The sequence below is a fragment of the Aphelocoma coerulescens genome, chromosome 2 (genome assembly GCF_041296385.1).
Source record: "Aphelocoma coerulescens isolate FSJ_1873_10779 chromosome 2, UR_Acoe_1.0, whole genome shotgun sequence".
Taxonomy (NCBI): Eukaryota; Metazoa; Chordata; class Aves; order Passeriformes; family Corvidae; genus Aphelocoma; species Aphelocoma coerulescens.
This window is the reverse complement of record NC_091015.1, coordinates 160686198-160703336: the sequence shown is the minus strand read 5'-3', so window position 1 is coordinate 160703336 and position 17139 is coordinate 160686198. Positions and strand designations below refer to the sequence as shown.

General features: G+C 45.0%; 1 protein-coding gene across 5 annotated transcripts in view; it reads left to right on the top strand.

Annotated features, from left to right (window-relative positions):
• ST3GAL1 (ST3 beta-galactoside alpha-2,3-sialyltransferase 1) overlaps positions 1–17139 on the top strand; it is a 78445-nt gene that overhangs the window by 32742 nt on the left and 28564 nt on the right. Inside the window, exon 1 of one of the 5 annotated variants that reach the window (XM_069005522.1) lies at positions 1482–1520. The exons of 3 other annotated variants lie outside the window; for them this stretch is intronic. The gene's annotated coding sequence lies outside the window, so the exon portion shown is untranslated. Of the gene's footprint in view, positions 1–1481; positions 1521–12881; positions 13212–17139 lie in introns of those variants that run through there. One more of the 5 variants, XM_069005524.1, reaches the window with a different exon arrangement.

Below are 17139 nucleotides of genomic sequence, written 5' to 3'. Positions count from 1 at the left end.
CCAGGATGAACCAATGCCAACTGGCTCCAAGATCCAACTGGACCAAGTCCATCTGCAGCGCTGGTAGTGCCTCTGGGATAATGTGTTTAACAAGGGGAAAAAGTTGCTTCTCAGCAGCAGCCAGGGGAGAGAGAAGGGAGTGTATGAGAGCAACGTCTCTGCACACACTGAGGTCACTGGGTCCTGGAGGATTGCACCTTGTGGAAGGGACCCACTCTGGGGCTGTTCACGTGCTGCAGCCCATGGGAAGGACTCATGTTGGAGACTGGCTCCCTGAGGAGGAAGGAGCAGCAGAGGCAAAGTGTAATGAACTGACCACGGCCCACATTCCCCATCTCCCTGCACTGCTGAGGGGGTAGTAGGGGAAGAAATCAGGAGTGAAGTTGAGCCTCAGAAGAAGGGAGGAGTGGGGGGAAGGGTTTTAAGATTTGGTTTAATTTCTCATTGTCCTCCTCTGATTCCCAAGGTGAGTCTGTTTTGCCTATGATGGTAACTGGTGAGTGATCTCTCATTGTTCTTATCTCAACCCACAAGCTTTTCTTGTATTTTTTCTTATATTTTTTTCTTCCCTGTTCAGCTTAGGAGGGGAGTGACAGAGTGGCTTTGGTGGGCACCTGGGATCCAGCCAGGGTCAACCCAGCACAGTGAGGCTCCCCACATTCCCAGTGGCGGGAGTGAGTCCCTGCTCTTTGCTCACTCAGGGGAAGAATTTAACTCCAAAATTATAAGTGTGAGTTGAAAGGTGAGACCGAGGCGTGTGTCTCAGAGATGGCCCAGAACTGCACATCCTGGCTCTTATCCTGGTTGCTTGTGGGGAGTGACCCAAGAGCTTAAACACCTTCATTCGCCTGCTCCATCATCACAAGGATACTTACATTACCCTCTGCAGGAGTACTGCTCTCTGCAACCTGCTGCTAATATCACACTAAGCACCAGATTCATGTCTTTGCAACCTCAGTGACCTGAAAGGGGTTGTGCAAATGTGAATAGCTGCCTGTGGCTTCTCTGACCCAGAGAAAGGCAGTATGTGAAATTTGGGCTTGTATGCCTACATGGACATACAAAGGTAGAAAAAAACTAACTAAGGAGTTGATAATATGTACCTGTGTCACACTCAAAAATGCTCTTGAATAGGGTGGGTGACATAGCATGGTTTCTTCTAGATGCAGGTGGAGGCAGCAGATAACTGTGGTGACTGGTGCCAGGCAAACCAGCTCCTGCTTCCAGGCCCAGCATGGAGCCCTGCAGCTCCTTTGCAGGCATTGCCACGGGTCATGGAATCACAGCCAGGGAGCCAGCTGGTAGCTCTCTGTCTACAGCTTGCTTTATCCCATAAAGTATTTCAAATGCTTCCCCCTGCTCCTTGGATTTAACAGCTGACATTGAAGGACTTCTACTTTTTTTCCCCCCAGTTTTTTTAAGGCTCTCCCTGCCTCTCATCATGTCATGGGTATGCCCCTAACAGCTGACCACTGACTTCTGCACCAGCAAGATTTTCATGGAATCGCAGAGGCATTAAGGTTGGAAAAGACTTCTATTATCAAGGCCAGATGTTTTTTTTTTTGTCCAGAAACCAGTCTGTGGCAGAGCTGCCCCAAACCCCCTCCTTCCAGCACAGGCACTAAGCCCTCACCCCTCCCCACGTGGCTGCTCCACTCTTCTGCCAGAGGCATCAGGGATGGGGCACATCCAGACCCTGGGAGCAGCCACGCTGCCTCCCTGCTCAGCTGCCTGTGCCAAGCAGTGCTGCAATCTGGGCTCAATTCCTGAAGCAAAATGCAGCTGAAGCAGCTCAGTGTTACCCTCTCCAGAGACCGGCTGCTCTCACCTGGCGCCTTGCAGCTAATCACACTGACAGGAGCCATTGTTTATTTTCCTTCATCCTTGTCTTCCTTGTTTTATGGAAAATTAGAGCAGGCAGGCAAGCCATCCATCAGCCTATAAATGCTGCAGAGTCTTTTGGCTTTGTGCTAAATAATTGTGCATTTTATTGCTATTTACACATTTATTTTCCGAGGCAATAAAATACAAACTGCAGTCCTCAAGACTTTATATTTTGCATCTGTATCACGGCAGCTGCACAGGCTTCAGCAGCAGCATGCAGCCTGCTGCCATAAATTCACTTTCTTATTTTAGTAGGTCTAACATTTATTTATAATTAATGTCAGAGACCTTACACAGGAATGCCAATTATTGATTTTTAAAATTTTTTTAAGAGAAAGAAATTACTTTTTTCTTATTACTGCCATAGCAGCACAATCAAATTGCAGAGGCTAATCTTGTCCACAACAGTGGAAGAAAAGGCTCTTGAAAACTGATTTGTTGGTAAAGTTATAAAAAGCATCCTGCAACCCCTTAACTCTGGAGTTTGTATAGATGGAGATTATTGTGTGGGGGGCAGGGGACAGTAATTCAAATTAGCAGCTCGGCTGGTGTCAGTGGAGGCATGTGGGAATGGGAAAGGTCTACAGCAAGGAGCCATTGCAACCACTGCAAAATGAGAGCCTTTGGAATTGGCAAGAGGGCTCAGTGTCCCAGTGCAGCTGGGACTGGGAGCACTCAGGGTCTTGGGTGGATCCCCAAAGTCCCACTGCTGTGATTGAAGAGTGACTGCTGTGCCTGCAGGTTTGCACTGCCAGCAGTGCCCACTTCCCACACGATGATCGTACATGAAACTCAGTTCCAGCTGCCACAGTCACGTGCACAAGGCTGTGAACTGGACCAAAGAAGCCTTGAAACATATTTATATGGCTTGAATCTCCCATTACCTGCTTAGTGCTAATATAGCTACCCATGCATTTGCAAACTCAATGGTCCTTACCAGTAGCCCTTGCACAGCTTGTGCTTCTCCTTCAGTCCAACTATGCCAGGAAATCTGCTGAGGGAGGCATCAGACTTGGCAAAGAGTGATGGGAGCACCAGCCAACTCCATCTTAGACTAATTTTTACCCCTGACAGGGATGGTTGCCTAACAAGTGTTCGGCGGCTGCAACAGAGCCCTGAAAAAGCTGCAGGTTGGAGGTGTGAAGGGGTGTGAAGAGGGCAAAGTAATGTGTCTGCTACTGCACCAGCTTCCCATTCCTGATGATTTACTGTCAAAATGCTGAGCAGCTGCAGGAAAGGGAAGAAGTGGAGTCAGGAGCAGAGTTGGGAGCCAGGGATGGCTCTCTAATGGTGAAAATGAAATGGTTGCATGAAGGCTCACTCACCCCTTCCACATCTGTGAAGCAGTGCTGGCAACAGCATGTCTTGTGCATGGTGGTATTTGGACAAGTGTTATGTACATTTGTCGTGGGAGGGTGAATAACCCACTTGTTTTGTGCCACCTTCCCCTCCAAGGGGCTCTCCTTCCACAGCAAATGAGCCTCAGTGGGTCAGGAAATGCAAACAGAGGTGATCAGCCCATTTCTGTGACACCTTCCCAAAGAGCTTCAGAAACAGTAAAAAATCCTGTGTCAGCTGGGAGGGGTGTGATGTGTGTGCATGGATGTGGCGAGAGATGCTGTCAGAGCAAAGCTGGATGTTGCTGAAAACAGGGGTGAACTGTGTGATTCAGTTTGAGGAACAGCAAACCAATCCTGAAGGATTCTGCTCTGCCTTCCTGGGGGCACTGAGTGGCAAAAGTTGTGGAAAACAGTGAGGGGTGGATGCTCAGCCTCCCTGGAAACTCATACCCCAAACATCTCATGTGCAGTACCACAAATGGAAGCAGTAAGTGCTTTGGCTGTTACTTGTTTGTCATTGCACAGCCACAAATGACACCTGGATTTTGTCACTTAAAGTCTGGCTTCTTTTTTTTCCTTTTTTTTTTGTCTAGAACTATTAGGGTTTTTCTTTCTTTGCTTGCTCATCAGGAAGACAGCTCTATTTTCATTTCTCAATTAGCTTGGTATTCTACACTCATTCAAAGATGTCTGGCCAACTTGAAGTAACGTGCAACACCTGGCAAGCCAAAGGCTTTACACATCAGGACTTGATAGCCTGGAGACAAGAGAACGTGTGCTCTTACAGAGCTGTATTGTCTGGGCTTGGGGCAGGTATCACCCACAGGAACCTCACCTGCACGGCAGGGATGTTGCTGACAGGCATCTGGGCATAAAGGTGCTTTATTCCTGCCCAGTAGCACTGGTGGGGCTGCAAAAACTTCATTTGCTCTCTCTGCTATGACAGTGCTGGGGAGCCTGGCCACCAAATGCGCAGCTCACCTCCATGGGTTTTGTAAAGTTGTTTCTGAAAGCAAATCCTGTTTTTATTCTGCCTGTGCTGAATGAGTTAAGCTGTAAATCATGTTTCACCCCATGGATGCTATTGCAGACCCTGCCCTACTTTTTTGAGTTGGAGATGGCACCAAAAACAGCCAAAGGCCTGTAGGAATGGGACAAGGGGTAATGGTTTTAAATTAAAAGTGTTTAGATTCAGACTAGACATAAGGAAGAAATTTTTATGAGGAGGGTGGTGAAACACTGGCACAGGTTGTCAAGAGAGGCTGTAGGTGCCCCATCCCTGGAAACTTTCAAGGTCAGGTTGGATGGGGCTCTGAGGAAGGTGATCTTGTTGAAGATATCCCTGCTCATTGCAGGGGGGGTAGGACTAGATGACCTTTAAAGGTCCTTTTGAACCCAAACCATTTCATGATTCTAATAAAAGCTATGAGGAGGAAGAGGGGCAATGTCTCTCTTATTTTTTGTTCTTTGCTATAGAAGAGGTGTTTTATCTCAGTGGCAGCTTGGTTTGGTTCAGACCAGCAGAAGTTTGGACATCCCTGTGTGCCTCCCACCCTCCTTGCACGCAGCAGCATGACCCATATAAGGGTTAATTCCAACAGTAAGCCCTGTCAGCAGGTCAGTAAACCTGCTCCCAGGCCCTTCCTGCTCCCTGCTAATCCAGGCAAATCCTCTTTCCTTGTACCTTCTCCTGTTTCTTCCATTACCTTGGAGTAAAAAGGTGAGGCTGAAGGAACGGAAGGGAAGCTATGGAAACACACTTTAGCCATTTTGGTAGGTGCATGAGAGCAAAATCAGTCTCCTTGACGTGCAGCGTGGTCCCTGCTGTCCCTGTGGGCTCTGTGCAGATGTCTTTGTGCAGTCTGCCCACTCTACCTGCTTCTCCCCCTGTGACTGCCTGGACAATGGCATCCCAGGACTTTCCCTATCTTTCCCAGCATAAAGTCATGTCCTGCAAATAAGGGATGGGATCACAGGCTGGGCCTATTTCCCAGGCTGCCTGTATCTAAAATCAGGGGGACTTTTCCTTTTGGGTTCATTTAGTCTGAAGAAAAGGAAGCTGAGGGGAAACTTTCTCTACAACTCCCTGAAAGGAGGTGGTAACCTGGTGGGGGTCAGTCTCTTTGCCCGAGTAACACGGGATAGAATGAGAAGGAGCAGCCTCAGATTGTGCCAGGGCATGTTTAGAGACATGTTTAGATTGGATATTAAGAAAAATTTCTTCACCAAAAAGGCGGTCAAGCATTGCAACAGGCTGCCCAGAGAAGTAATGAAATCACCATCCCTGAAAGGGTTCAAACATGTGGATGTGGCACTTGGGGACATGATTTAGTGACAGCTTGGAAGTGCTGGGTTAACAGTTGGGCTTGGTGATCTCAGAGGTGTTTTCCAACGTGAGTGATTCTGTGATTCTTGCCCCTGCACTGCTGTGCAAGCCAGGGTGCAGCTTCAGCTCGTAGGCTTTGCAGGGGAATGCTCTGAGGTGACCCCAAAGAGTTTGGTTTTTATTCAGGACTGAGGGGATTGCAGCACAGTGTTTCGTCTGAAGGCTGAGCTTGTTTCAGTTTCTTCCTTCAGTCCTTTAAGACTCTTAATCAAATAGGAGTTTGGGGAAGCACATTTTTTGCTGTTGTCTTATGATCTTGTACTGATAACAAATTGCTCAAGAGAGGCAAGAAAACTTCCTTGACTGGTTGTTTGCAGAGAAGGAGTTAAAAAGTCATCTATTAGTTATGTGGGACTGGTTGGTACTGCCTCTGCATGGGAGGAAACTTCTCAGCACCTCACCCAGCTGAGCCTCCCACGAGTCTATGAACAAATGTGCAGGATTGAAGCCAAACTGTCTCAGTTTCGGGTGTCAGTCAGGAACTGCACCTCGCTGAGTGGCTCTGAGGGGTGAGCAGTCTCCTCCTTGGCTGCTTTCCGGCTGCTAGCTCCATGAACAGAAATGACTCCAGATATTTGTAAAACTCAGGAAAGACCACATTACCTCCGTCTGCTGTGTGCTGTCACTCTGAGCCTCATTGCTGTGCACCTCTCGCACTTTCCTCACTGAGGAAATGAGAGATGCACCAAATCTGCCATGCACATAAACCAGAGCAGGGGCAATGAAATTCAGAAGCAAGAAATACAGGAGGCTGCAAAATGAGAACAATTTCCATCAGCTGCAAGTTTGGAAACATTTTGGCAGCAGTGATGCTGGGAACTGGAAACTTGGAAACTTCATCTTTCAAACAAAGATCTAGCAGTCCACTGAGGGACAGGAACCTCTGGTATCCATTCTCTTTTCCTAAGGATGGAAACTCCCCAGCAGCAGCAATTACCAAGTACTGGATCATCCCCCTGTAGCTGAGTGTGACACTTCTGGGGCTGGAAACTCACATCTCATTTTAGAGGAAATCAAAAACAATGGTGCCTTTCAGCCAATGTGTCTCCTCCATAAGAAGTCATAGGTCAGTTCTCCTCTGGGAATGTCTAAATTCTGTTTATAATGACTTCCCTTTGGATGCAGTCATTATTTTTCAGTATTCACTTTTTATTTTTGAGCAAGAGAGGCATAGTATAAAAAGATTAAAAACTCATATTATCCTGTTTAAAACCAAGCCAAGCAGAACAGCCTATTTCCCAGGTTCTTGGTATACATTTCCCTGCAAATCTTTGAGAGATTTTAATTAAAGGTTTCTTTTTTCTTTCCTTAATAAAGGCAAAACACAAATAAAAATCTTGTAGCTGCCACTTTTAATGCAAACTTTTGGACACAAATTGGTGGCTCATTTAAGAGAAAGCACAAAACCCCGGGGCTCTGCTGTCTGTGGTCTCTGGGGACTGTTAGTTTTTAACAGTGTGCCCATTACAACTTGCCAGGAGCTTTATTTCTAGAGCAAGTGGTGACATTTTCATAAACTCCATTTTAAAAGTTACCATGAAATTTTTCATTGGAGTGAGAGAGCAGGATCCCACATTCATTGCAATAGTCATATGCACAAAACCTTGTAATTCCAAAGGAAAGCTTCCTTGTCCCACTGAAAATGGAGGGATGTCTTAGGTGGGGAAAGGATATTGCAGTGAGTCTGGGATCCTGTTCTCAGTGCTTGAATGGGAGGTGTCATCTTGAACCCAAGGACAGAATTCAGCTTTAGATGTTGCCCTGCTGTGGGTTTTGTGCTGACAAAGTGCTCTTACAGTTATGGTCACTTTGGGACAGTAACACCAAGGCTGAAGCTGAGGATTCTGACCAGCACCAAATCAGCCCGTGTAGGACTGGTGTTTATCTGTTGTTGATGTGCAAGAAAAAGTTCTTGATTTTCGAATGTGTCACTAGCTGGGAAAATGCTGGGAATTTTTATTGGAGAAAAGTAAGCAGCTGGGGCTTCCCCATTCTGATTCGATAATCAGGAGCCCAAGGGACAGAGATCTCCCTCTGCCACTCGTCATCGACAAAAGGGTAAATTCAGGCTGATGTTTCTGGCATCTGGCCTGCTACAGCTTGATTTCTAGGTAGGATGCTGGCAGCACTGCAGAGGTAGAGACCAAAACAGTATTGAATTGATCACCACTTTCTTGTGCTAAAATTTCTGCTTTTACAACATCAATGATACCATTTTAAAATTGAAAATTTAAGTACTAAATTAATTGAATCTTCCTCTGCTAATTACTTCTGTATGGCTAAGTGATACTTTGAATTTCTCTTTGAACCAGGAAGTCCTTAAATATTCAGGGGTTGCTGGCTACCTTAGCTGCCTCCCTGTTCAGGTTTTAGCCATCTAAGTAAGACAAGTGGAGAAGATGCCGTAGTTGTATGCATGTCTGTGTGTGTTTCTCCAGCATTCTATTATCAGCATCCACAAAACTCAATATTACCATTTTTAATGCACTTCAGGATGCCCAGCTGAGTGCTTTATGTGCAGCTCTGATGTATGCAAATCCATTTTGCATGCAGCTCTTGACATATTTTCATATTCAGGATTATGGGAGGATTTTTGTGTGCCACTTTGATGTATGCAAATCTTTGTTTCTCTAAAAACACTTCTAAAGTCCAGACAAGTAGACAGCATTTCTTCATCACTGAAACCCTGTGTTTTTTCTGTACCCAGGCTCCCATGTAGTCCAGAGCAAAGCTTCCACCAGTGGTGCACTGAAGGGCTGTATTCATGTGCCCCACTCTGGGCAGCTGCTGGTATCCATCAGGTATCAGAGACAACCTGAGAGCTATCAGTCCTCTGGATAAAAGGAAGCCCGAATCACTCATTTCTTTCTTGACTGTCACCTCTGTTGTCAATGTAGGACAAAAGCTGGAATGGGAACGTCACCATCCACACAGAGGCTGGATGATGCCTAGGCTGGTAGCAAGAGCACACAGTGCAGTTGGATCCAAACAGGCCAAGTACACCTATTAGGGACATAAATGATCAATCAATTAAAGTGGTTGCCTAATGGCTTTGTAATTCTGACTTGCAACACAGTATATTAATTTTCAAGTGTGTTGCTTATATCTCTAATATATTTTATTGTATTATTTTAGACTTCTTGTAAACTTTCTATGGCTGCCAAACAGAGTAGTGTGCACAGTAGATGGAAAACTTGGAAGTATTGTTTTGTACTTGCAAGGTTTGCAGTGGCTGCCAGGTCCAGGCTATGCACAGATGCTAAAACACCTCTGAATTTAACTGTGGGTAGTTTTACACCTTTGTAGCACCATAAAGACTAAATGTAAATCCCAAGTTAATGAATGAGAAAATCCCTGTGGTGTCATTAAATCTTCCTCAGAGTGAATTCAGTCTGCCTGATGAATAAATGTTTAATGCAGTGCTGTGTCAGGTGGTGCCATCGATTGTGAGGGAAACGCTGGTGGTTTAATGAGGATCCCATCAGCTGAGCTCCAGTTAACAGCCTCACAATGCCAGCAACTGCTTGGTATTGCTTCAGGGCAGGAACCCCAGCAAAGAGAGTCAGAGATGCTCACGTGGGCATGGAAACATTTTTCCTAGATTTTCCTAGAGTTTCAGGATTATTGACAATACCATCAATATTATCATCACTGCCATCTAATCTTCCTTGGCATTCAGAATTGTAATGCCATGAGATCCCCTGCAGTGCATTAATCACTTTCTTAATATCAGAAATTAATGTTCCTCACAACACATTCTTTGAAGTCACAAACTGTATTTATGGCCAGATATAAATACAAGTTCCAGCTTTAACCAAGGAATAGGTGAATATTTTTGAGCTGGATATTCACAGAGAGTACAGCAAAACACGTGTGGTTGGGTTCCACCTTGTTCTGGGTTTGCGTGGCCAGGTTTTGGAAGTGGGGACAGGGTTGGGGCAACAGGATTGGCTTCCGTGAGAAGCTGCCAGAAGCTGCCCCCATGCCCAGCATGGGCACCTGGTATCCAGCCAGGGTCAACCCACTACACACCTTTAGTTCAGAGTATTCTACAGTCTGAAATAATCCTATATCCTCACCTGTTATGCTATAAAATAAAAACAAATGCAGGTACAGGAATTTGCTTTTCAGTAGTTTTAGTTTGCATCTGTTTTTACTACTGCTACTGCCATCGTTAATTTGTCATTGTGTATTTGAATTACATGAAAGTACCTTTCTTACTGTCTCTGGTGAATTAGCAAGACTTTAAAAACAATCCATAGTCGTCCCAACATGAAGCTAAAACCAAAAAGAAGAGGTGATAGTATTTTTCCTTTCTCTTACAGGGATGCTTTTTATTTTAGGGGGAGCGGGAGGTGTTTTTTTTTTTTTTAATTTTGAATTTCTACATGTTTTGCTTTTCTTTAATTACCAAAAGTTACACCTCTTCTAGAAAAAGCTCTTTCAAAATGAAACTAGATTTCTTCATTTAAAATGTCAAAGATACTTCTTTTTGAAAATGTCTTAATACAAAAAATCAAGATGAAAAATAGATTCATTTTTGACAAACTGATCTGAAACAAGACAGAAATAAAAATAAATTGTGCTTGAGTTACCAGCTCCAATTCTACACTTGTCCTATCATGAACCACTTAAAAATTCTTCTAGGTGCAAATGCATATAGGTGTCCTGGAAATCCCTTTGATAACACTTCTTTTCCAAGCAAAGAATAGCAGAGCTTTGATCACAGCTTACAAATCACGTAATGGCATGGGAAGGATGTGAAAGTACAGGGACAGTCTGTCCACCAAGTACATTGCCATCAAAGTTTGTCAACAGGAATCAAACAGCAATTTTTATGTGTCCAGTTGTCTGCTTTGATAGTTTTAAAGAACTCTTTGAAGTAGAGCAATTCACAGAGACAGAGTGAAGAAATTTTAGTGAGCGAGTGAATTTTAGTTTAGGATTTTCACCACAGAAAATCCTAAATTATTATTTTCATTGTCCCAGCTTTGGACTCTGGGCGTGCAGCCCAAAAAAGTCCCATCCCAACCCATGGCGGATATTGGCCCATGACAGAAAAGCTCTCATCCAACAGGTTAAACCTATGTGTCTGTCTAGCATTGCAAACTACAGGATAAGGAAGGAAAAGAGTATTTTTTAAGAACTTGTAACAATAGATCTGCTATTTAAAACATCAATGTATATGTGGGAAAGGGGATTTGGAATATATAAAAGAAAATGAAGCACCACCAGGGAGGCAGAGGTGCCATTGTCTGATTAATGGAGTGTGTGCAAAGAGGTAGGATTCCTTCAAAATCACTTTCTATCAAGACAGGGGCTGTGGAAGACATTCTGACCAGGAGCTTATTTTTCCACTGTTGTTTTTCAGCACATCCCTGGTTGACCTGCCAGACTCCAGCCTCTTGGCCATAAATGCTACTGTTCACAACTTGGCTGGACAGTTCTGCCATTCCAGTGCTCCTATTTTGTCCTGAAAATATTTGAACTGAGGGTTGAGCCAAAGGAATGGACCATAAACAGGTCAGCAGTGGAGCTGCTCGTTGAGTTGGACTTCATCACCCTTTTCTCTGGCCTCTCCCAGTTTATCTCATGGTTGTTTCCTGGTATAAAGATGATGCTGAGTGCTCTCTTGGCACCATAATGACCTGGAAAACTTAAGACCAAGCTCCGACTGGCAAGCTGTGGAGCATTACCAGTGTGGTTTTTTTCACTGAGCCTGGCATGATACCAAGCCTGGCTGCAGTAACAAAGGGCCATTATATAAACAGTGACTTATTCACATTATAGTTCCCAGTGGAAATAAATTGATCATGAGTTTATCTCCACAGTCCCAGACATTCATGTGTTTCCAAATGATACGTGATACCCAGGTGAATGTCATCCTTGCACAGCTGGTGCCACCAGTGGAGAGAGCTGGGCTCCCCCCACCCTTTCTATTCACCCCAAACGCAGTTTCACGCCTCTCTCAAGGCTGGAAGTCAGGTGCTGTGTAAAGAGATGGTGGTAGGGAACACGACATTTATCAAATAGGAAATTTTATTGGGATAATAGAATGGATCATCGGCATTTTTTATTCTTAGAATGATAGAATCACAGAATTACAGAATCATAGAATCATAGAATTGGAGTTTGGGTTGGAAAGGACCCTTATGGGCTCCCTCTGCCATAGGGAGGGATATCTTCAACTAGATCATTTTGCTTAGAGTCCCATCCAACCTGGCCTCCAACACTTTCAGGGGTGGGCATCTACCACCTCTCTGGGAAACCTGTCCTAGTGTTCCACCACTCTCACTGTAAAAAATTTCTACCTTGTATCTAGTATAAATCCACCATCTTTTAGTTTAAAACCATTTCGCCTTGTCTTGTCACTACAGGCTCTGCTAAAGAATCTCACCCTACCTTTCTTAAAAGCCCCCTTTAAGCACTGGGAAACTGCTCTGAGGTCTCCCCACAACCTTCTCTTTTCCAGGCTGAACAAACCCAGCTCTCTCAGACTGTTCTTCATAGGACAGGTCCTTCTCCTCAGACCTGCTTCAATCTCTTCATCCTCTTGCCTGTATTGATACCTGGGTTTGCCCTTGTTGAACCTCATGAAGGAGATTTTGGAGCCAATCTTTCATGGCATTTGCAGTCCCATTTAAATTTCCCACTTGGCCCGAAGACACAAGTACAGACTGTAGCCCACGGAGGACAGCACAATTAATCCTGGGTATTAACACTGCGATTTCTCCAGCCTTTGCAGGAGTGAACACTTGGTATGCAAGGGAGGAGGATGTGGTGGAGGAAAAAATGTCTTCACCATGGTGGGAGGTGGCAGGGATGGCAGTTCTCAGCACCCAAGGATAAGGGCAGACTAGTGACCTTTTCCAACCCAGATCCTCCAGCCTTTTCTTCAAACACTGTAAGGGAATTTTCATTTCCAGACTGCTCAGCAACAAGCCTGATAAAGTCTGCCAAGACAAATACTTATTTTGAGGCAACAGAATGAAAATTCCCCACCCAAATTTCTATTGATCTCATACACATCTTGCACAAAAAGGTGCTTGCTTACCCTGACCGCGCAGCCCTGTTACGCATGTTGGCAGGGCAGGCTGTGTTGGAGTACCAGGGAGATATTCCCTATCGACCTGGCCAGCCCCAGCCTGCTGCCAAACTGCGCACTGATAAGGCACAAGTGGGTAAAGATTTTTTTTCAGATCGCTGGCACCTAAAATGCTGTGCAGGTTACGCTCCATAAACCATGTCCAGTTTTTCTTCTGTTCACTGTGATGGATGAAACACTGCTCAATAGCTGACTTCACATTCAAGAAGCACAGAGGAGCTGCTGCATTCGAATTTTTTTGAAGCTACTTTTTCTCATGGCTTAAATGTTCCTCAAATGTTCCTGCTTTTGTTTTCCAGGCAGTGTTGATATGATTAGTTTGAGTTGCTTGGAGTGAACATTTTAATAAATCTGAGAGCACGATACCAACTACCTTGCCTGATTTCAGTGCTGCGACCCCAACTGACAGTGGCAATCATGCAGATTTCTGCCTCTCAGCATGGTCAGGGATGGGGCAGAAGAGTTACAGATCATTTTCTCCCTGATTAAATGGCAGGTGAGACTTGGGTCTGCCTTTCTGTGGCTGTGTGCATGCAGGACAGCAGCACCCGTGCCATCTCTGTGAGGATGTAACGATGGACAGGAGAGGGGGGCCGGTGAGCTCTGAGAGACAAAACACAATCTGATTTTAATTAATCAGAGAATTGTTTGGGTTGAGAGGGACCTTAGATATCCTCTAGTTTCAACACCCCTCTTCTGTGGGCAGGGACACCTTACACTAGACCAGGCTGCTCAGGACCCCAGTCAAACTGGACTTGAACACTTCCAGGGATGAGGAATTATATGGAATCCATAATGTAATTAAGGGATGAATGGCTGGATGGATGGGAAAATGGAAAGGGATGTGGCAGCTTGTACTTTTCGAAAATTGTGTCCTGTGGTGACTTTTGGTGCCCAAGAAGGGCAGGGCTCACCTTTTCCTGCCAGAGCATTGAACAGGCTGAAGTGGCAGAGGCTGTGCTGGGGCACAGGCAACACCCCCTCGTGTCCATGCAGCCTTCAGTGCTTGGTGAGACTGATCTGCTGGAGCTGAAGGCCACAGACCAGAGGTCTTGCAGGGGGTCCCAGCATCATCTGGTTAAGATTCACGCTCATGCCCTGTGTTCAGCTCTGACTGCCTGCCAGGCTGTCCTGTAATTCACACTGTCTCACGTAGCAAAAGCTCAGAGATCTCTGGTGAGGTGTCAGACCAATGAATTGTTTCTTTCTAAATGTCAGCCAGCTCCAGTCAGTGGGAGGCAGCCGGTGATGAGCCAGGGTAGGGCAGACAAGCCTGTGGTTTGGAGTGAAACAATTGCCTCCATTGTTCCTCTCCAGGCCTAGCACAGACCTGGGGCATGAATTTATGTGTGTTTTTCCAGGGACATGCTTTTTGTTGTCTTAGAACGACATCTTTCAAGGCTGCTCTGGGCTCTTGTGGGTACAGTAAGACAAGATTTAACTTCCTGCCTTGTCCCAGGCCAGGGCTTTGAGACCAAGGGTTGCTTGAGTAGTTACTCACAAGAAGTGTGGACAGGAAAAAAGTCCTCAAATGGCAGAAATGATGCTTAGGGACATACTGTTGGTGCTGCCAAATTTATAACAATGTAGCTGTCAGTGGCTAAGCTGAGAAACTACTTCATCTCTGTAGGTTTTGCAGGGCAGGAATCTGAGCTCTGCTTCTGAAAATGGGCACTTGCAGTTCTGCTGATGAGGCCTTTCTAGCACAGCACAGTCTCTTGAAGTCAAAATTGCAGCAAATCTTGAACTTACTCCTTGAAGTGGAGTTTCCAGCTGTAAAACACCGTGGGATATCGAAGGGTTGTATGATGGCCACTATCAGCCATGAGAGAGCTGCAGCAGGTCACACTGTCCTTTTCCACATTCCGACAGGGCAGGTGGATATGTGAGTTTTGAGTCTAAAGTATTTTGGGACCTTTGAGCTGTTCAAGCCCTGAGTGGAACTCTGGCAGTGTCTCGGTACTGGGATGCTGCTGTTCCCTGTTGCTTTTGTGCTCTTCTGCCTGACATTCTGTGTCTGGAAAATGCTGGCAACTTCAAACTAGAGAGTGCATTTCACACCAGGGTTTTAATGTGAGTTACAGACCAGGAAAGCTGGATCCTGAACCATCAGCATCTAACGCGAGCTAACAAAGATCTCCTCAATGTGGTGCTGGTACAAAGCACTTCTTTGCTAGGAAAGCAGACATCAAAAAGGGGCCAAACACCAATGTAGTGGGACATTTACAATGTGGAGGAATAAAGAGTGGTATGGTGATTTTTTTCTCAGTATTTTTTCGTTATTATATTCTTCATGCATTTTGTCTAAGGCATCTATAAAAAGAAATCAAAAAATTATCATTCTGCCAATATTGTGTGGCTGACCACAGAGATCTTGTGTAATGTCCAAATGCCCTTCCCCTGCACCCCATAAGCTGTCCCATGCCCTCAGACAGCAAGACATCTCAGTCCCAAAGGCAGAGTTGACTCACCTGTGTGAATTTCATGCCTGAGGGTTATGCTGTTCGGGGCCAGTCCTGGGAGGGATGCAGGCAGGGTGTCCCTTCTTCCGAGTCCTTGTTTCAGGTTCCCACCTGCCTTTGTGCCCCGGGCTCTTTTGGTGAAGACTTTGATGGGTTGATGGCTCCTGGGATGGGCCTGGGAGCAGCTGGAGCAGAGCATTATTTAGGTTCTGCTATTCTTTCTGTGCTCCTTTGTGGGTGTGCAGATGAGCTTTTGTCACAGAACCTGACAAGTGCAGTGGGAATACATTGTGTTTGTAAGTGGATTTGTAAAAAAAATATTTCCTGAAGGTGTTAAGAATTGCTTCATATTAGTCCATTGAACCGATGTGTTTTTATCTTTGTTAATTACCACATTGGCAAGGGACCAGGGACATTATTCAGATTGCGAGTTTACAATGCACATAAAATCTACCTCAGAGGAGAAAAAAAAAATAAAAAAAAAAGCTCTTTTTATTCCTTCTTTCTAAAACGTGAGAAGAAAATGAAGGCAAACAACCACGTTTGATTGATCCTGGTATCTTTTACAACGTAAAATGTAGACAGAAGATTAAGCTCGACTCTCATTTATGACCATTTAATCACACTGGACCCACTTCTATTCTCAGGACAGGGTTTGGAGGAACCTGTTCTTTCTTCTGAACCTGCTTCTCCGGTCTTCCTGGGACATGACCTTTTGGATCTTCCCTGCACTGCACATCACTGGGTATTATCAGCATAAATAAGCTGTCCCAGGATGTACAAAGGTGCCTTACATGGGGACAATGACATCCATTGACAGGGGTGGAGTGGGAAGATAGCAGGCGAAATCCAGACCAAAAATAAGACCTTAAGCACCCAATCACTTAAGGTAGCTTAACCTGCTGCTTGCATGGGCTGAGCTGGGATCTCTGCCCACAGGCATGCAGTATTAAGCTCTGCTTATCTCTCAGGTAACTGTAGCTGGGGAGAGGGCTGGGCACTAAATCTCCCTACCTTAAGTCCCCAGAAATTGTTTCTGGATCTGAGGCCAAAATAGCCTGTTCATGGATGTGCTAGTGCCAAGGTCATGCTGAGGGATGGTGATAAGGACCACGGCTGGTATCATGCTGCTTACTTGTAATGGCTTAATTTAACTATCACTAGTAGGATCCAGAAGTGGAACATTCCCAACAGCTGGGGTCGGCATCCCTGCGTGGTTTCCCACACCACTGACCTTCCACTACCCAGCACCTTGGTGAATCCTATGGAAACACTTTTGCAAAGAATTATGAATCTCGTGCGATCAGAGGGAGACACAGTCCGAGATGTGGTGCAAGATGCCGTGAAGAGTAAAAGTAGTGATATCTGGGTTGTGTCTTCCACAGGGTTTAAGAAAGGAAAAAAAAAGGGTCCTGGTCCAAGTCACACTTGAACTCGAAGAAAGATTTTACATTCATTTCAGTCTTCCTTTTCCTCGGGCCTTAAATCAAATATATAGTCCCTGGAGCATTTCTGTCAGCTATATATTTGTATATATATTTCCATCATAATTATTCATAGGAAGCCTGAACATTCATAACAAACTGTAAGTAGTAAGAATAAAAATAGAGTATACAGTGTTTATATCCACATGGGAAAAGGGCTTTGGGAGCTCCAGTTTCTCGCCTTCCCATCACATGCTGAAAAAGACAGGATGATTAGGAATTTAGAGACATTGTAGCCCACTGTGGAAACACTGGTTTAGGTTTGGGTTTTTTCATCCCTGAGTTATAAATATAAATTTAGCCTCATCTGAGTTACAATAAATAAATAAATCTGGTGAAATGTGTCTTATTTTGGAAGCCAGAACTGTTTTATCAACAATACTCCATTCTATAGGCTTTTCCAAGAAAGGCTGGATAATCCCCCTCCCTCCTCCTCTTAAAAGTATAACAGAAGAGCAGGAGCTGTGTTTACAAATAC